Raw genomic sequence first — 4,721 nt, forward strand, 5'->3', positions numbered from 1 at the left:
ACTTGGAGAGCAATAGCAACAACAACAATAAAAATAATAACAGCAGCAAAAACTAATGCCTTAGGCAAGTTCATTAAGTTTCAGATCTCTAACTGAAGGGTACATATTGTCTAAATATTTAGTTGTTTTCCCGCAAGAACAGTTAGTGTGATGGTTCTCAACTCTGCCTGCAGATTAGAATTACCACAAGCACATCCCAAAACATCAATACTCTGCACTTACCCCAATATTTTGGTTTAATTAGATCCTCTTGGGCCTAGATATTGTTAACCATTTTAAACCTCTCAGGTGATTCCAACTTACCGTGAAGTAGATGGGTTAGAAACTAAGAAAGCTGCCTAAAAAGTTTAAGTGACCTGTTGAAAGTTACTTATCTTCACAGAACTGTGATGATTCTCTAAACTTGCCACTTAAAACTCTTAAGTTCTATAAAATTCTAAGTCGATATTCCTTTCGTGGCACCCTGTCCCTTCTTTCCCAAGCACATATTGTCTTGGCTTTCCTACAGACGTTGGGTTCACACTGAATTCTTTTAGCACCTGTTTCTACTCCTTCCCCTCCCATTTGGGCACAGAGTGAAAGGAATAGTTCTGAGATTCTGCAGAGTTATTAGCACCTCCTTGTCAGACCATATCTCACACTTCCTTGCCTATAATATGTCTCTGCACCTCGACCACAGGGTGTGAGTCTAATATGGAAGCTGCCTAAGAACAAGAGGAATCGCAAACATAAGCATGGGTAAGTGTTTACAGAGTCAGCTATTACTAAGCCAGCTTCTTCTTCTTGGACGTCTAGACTCCTTAACAGGTGGTTATCAGATAAATCAGGTTTGATTGTAGCTGGTGATTTTCTAGCTAAAACAGGTGTATGATTCCACCTCATCACCGCCACGTCAGAATTAGCAGAAGGTAAGAGTAGTTAAAAATGTAGATTTCTGGGAAGGAACCATGTCTTCAAATTCAAAATCCCTAATAGAATTAGATGTCGATAATATTTTGAGATGATGCTCTCAACATAAATACGGATAGACTTTTCTTTCAACGGGATCTACCTCCCACCCAGTATGGCCATAGGTCAGAGTTTGTCAACAACAATGCTACTGATATTCTGGTCTGTATTTTGGCTATGAGGGGTTGATGGCTATGACAGGCACTATAGGATGACTGTAACCTCCCTGGTCTCTGTACACTGGAGGTTACTAGCATCTCTTTAGTTAAGACAATCAGTATCTCTGGACTTTGCCACACATCCCTTGTGAGTGAAAATAAAATTGCCCCCTACTGAGGACTACTAGCATAGGTGAAAACAGGGATTCACTGGTGCCTCAGATATGCAGGGCCACTTTTATTAGCATAATGATTCTACATAAAACAAATTTTGTACTTTCATTTGCATAATGCACACACATTATTACCTTCTCTGTTAATTATTGTGGAATTGAAAGGGTGCCTACCACATGCCAGAAGTGATAGTAGGTAGTTTTATCTATTATCTCATTTAATTTCTTCCACCAATGGGGTAGCACAAGCTGCATCCTCAGACTGCTGAGGTTCCAATCTTATCTCCCTCACTTTGTAACTACATAATCTTGAGAATGTTGCTGAGTCTTAGTTTCAACAGCAGCATTAATAATAGAGGGGTCATCATAGTATCTCATTTATAAGTAGGTGTGTGAACTCTAAAGTTGGTGCTTATTGTCATAGCTAATATACAAAACAGTTAACATTCAGTGAACTTTACTGTTATTCTAATCCTATTTACAAGTGAAGGAACAAGGCTGAATACGTGTTCATTTCAGTAACTTGCCCCGAGTTACAGAGCTAAACTAGTTTACAGTTGGATCAAAATATACAAGGAAGTACTTCAAATGACTCATCACTTTAAGTAGATTGTTAAATAGCAAGTGCTTTTCTCCATATTTTTAAAAATCATTTCTTTCTAATCCTTAATCCTTATTCTTTGCAATAATAGCCCTTTAGTCTGATCCAGATTAGAAGGCTTGCTTGGATATTTAAGAGCATTGGGAAATGCAGTGGTTAGTAAATTCTAGCAGAGGTATCAATTTCTTGGAATGAAATTTGTGACAAGGAGCTATGGGAAAATTGTTGGACCAGCGCTATAAATGTGGGATCTGCTCTTGGATTAGACATTAACAACCTGAGGTCCAGCGATGTGAAGACAACCCGCAGGAGCTGTCTTAATATCTTATATCCCATGTTGAGCACTGAAGCTTGACTTTTTGGAAAGTGACCTGTACACAGTGTATGTTCACCTAGTCTCTCTAGGAAAGGTGACAAATGACTTGATTTCAAACCCATGATATTTCCAAAGCAGATTTTCAAAAGATGACAGCATTTATTTTGTTCCAGTATGTTTATGCTCAAATATTCTAGCATCTAAACCTAAACCACGGAGAAATAGACCCTTTAGACCAAAGTATTCAAATTCTAGTTAGGAAGGAATTTTCTTTTATTTCAAACAACACATTTCAAAGCACTCCATTTTTGCAGAGTTCATTTAGGTTCGCTGCGGAGCAAGATTTTTTTAAAAAGTTCTTAGTTCAGAAGATAAATAAATGCGGTAACTTTAAGGTTTGGAATTTATTGTTTTACCTCCTGGGGAAATACAGCAAACAAGGACACACATTATTCTGCCTGAATAATTTGTTTGCCCAATGAAATCCCCAGTCAACAATTAATATTGCAGGTTCTTGGAGAGTTTAATGTATTTATAGATAATTTGTAAGTACTGAATTTTTAAGTGGTTTTAAATATCCAAGTAAGCAATGTGAGCCTGGAATAATCTGCATGTTCATTTGCTAAACATTTTATTATAGAAAACACTGCTACAGTCCTATCTCATGTTTTTCTTTTATCATTTAGGTTTCTAAATTGCTGTTCAACATAATAGGGATATTTCAAACTGTTAATTTAAGTAAATCTCGGAGGAATTATAATAATAGTTATCAATTATGGAAGGAATAATTTCCTGATTAACCAGCCTTTGGTGAAAAGGACCATTAACTTTTCAGCATTACCAGGACTTCCCGTCACTGTTACTTTACTGCCTATGCACACTTATTGATTAATTGAGTAGAAAAAGAGATGGTGCATATATCAACCTGTATTCTCAGAAAAACCCTGTGGAATTAGAGCTATAATTGCTACGTTAAAGAGACTTCAATTTGAAGAACAGATGGGGAAACTAGAATAGATTTGATTAATATTTTTAAATGGTAAAAAGTTCTGATTCTAAAAACAATTTTAAAAATTCAAAACATTAATTCATCCCATTTCCTGTTGAAAAGAAGTTGCAATCCAGATGCCCTTTAAGTTGGGTATATACAATGGGGAATAGAGATGCAGTGTTTTTATTGAGACATGGTCTATCTGATAATATATAAGGTAACATATTTTTCTTTCATACATTGCAATATACGCATAGGAAGCTTCTAAGAACATCTCACTTGACAATAATTCTTGGTAAGGCCCTAAAAATCTGACAGGACTATATTTGCAAAGGAATCAATGTGGAGACAGATCTTCTTGAATTTGCTTCCTAGATCTACCTTGTCTAGTGCTGTGCCTTTGCCAAAATTCTTATTTGTTAATTAATTTTATATTTACATATAGTAAAACTCAATTTTGTTTGGTGTTCAGTTGTATGAGTTTAACAAGTGCATAATGTTGCTTAGCCAAAACCAAAATCCAAAGGTAGGTAACAATTTCACCACCCAAAAATACTCTTCGCTGCATCTTTCTAGGCAGTGCCTAACTTCAATGCCCCACCAACCACTGATTTATTTTCTTTTGCTAGTTTTCCTTTTCTACATTGTCATTTAAGTTAAATCATATGTAACATTTTGACTTGGGCTTCTTTAACTTTTTATAGTTTACACTGAAGAAAAATGAAAATTCATATCCAGACAAAAATATTTATTTGAATTTTTATAGGAGCTCTATTCATGATTAGCCCTAACTGGAAATATTTCAATGTCAACTAGTGAATGTATTCAGTAACTCTTGTATATCCAATGGGAAGAAAATACTCTGTGAAGAAGGCATGTGCACATGCAACCATAACCAGCTAAGTGGGCAAGAGGTTAATCTGATTATTCTCAGCTTCTCATCTGGGAAACAAACAAACAACAACAACAGCAAACCAGTGGCAGAAACAAGAATATTATCTCAGTAATAATCATTTCAGTAGCATACTTGCCAGAACCCTGGTTATGAAAAGAAGGGACAGTATAAAACTTCAGTTATGAATGCTATTTCTCTGGTTCATGTTTATAGAGCAAGAGGCTCTCCATGTTCCAAGAAAGGGTCTCCTCTTAGCAGCTCTGATTGCTGTGATTCAAAAATGGTAACAATACAATCAATGGTGACAAAACACCAAGAGAAATTATATTAACCATACAGAACACTCTTACATAGCAGCTACTTGGTGCCAAATATTATGTTTGAAATGCACGCCTCTATTTGAACATCTCAGTATTTTGCTAATCATTTTATCATTGTCATTGATATGTAGTCTAGTGCCATTATGTGCAAGATACTGTAGTAAACTGATTTTTGTATTAAGTAGTTTAACACTTAAAACAATCTATTAGAAACATTATATCTAGGACCGGGGATTTAGCTCAGTGGTTCGGTGGCCTGCCTTGCAAGCGCAAGGACCCGAGTTCTATCCCCGGTACCAAAAAAAAAAAAAAAAAAAAA

The 4,721-nt window shown here is 35.9% G+C and overlaps 1 long non-coding RNA gene across 2 annotated transcripts in view; it reads left to right on the forward strand.

Annotated features, from left to right (window-relative positions):
- Positions 1-677: 677 nt before the first annotated feature.
- Positions 678-4,721, forward strand: part of LOC104853939 — a 19,998-nt gene continuing 15,954 nt past the window's right edge. For both annotated transcript variants that reach the window (XR_777928.2, XR_002024970.1), the window contains exon 1: positions 678-738. This is a non-coding gene — a long non-coding RNA (uncharacterized LOC104853939). The remainder of the gene's footprint in view (positions 739-4,721) is intronic.

This window comes from Fukomys damarensis, unplaced genomic scaffold (genome assembly GCF_012274545.1).
Source record: "Fukomys damarensis isolate Sample0158 unplaced genomic scaffold, DMR_v1.0_HiC HiC_scaffold_32, whole genome shotgun sequence".
In the NCBI taxonomy this organism is placed as follows: domain Eukaryota; kingdom Metazoa; phylum Chordata; class Mammalia; order Rodentia; family Bathyergidae; genus Fukomys; species Fukomys damarensis.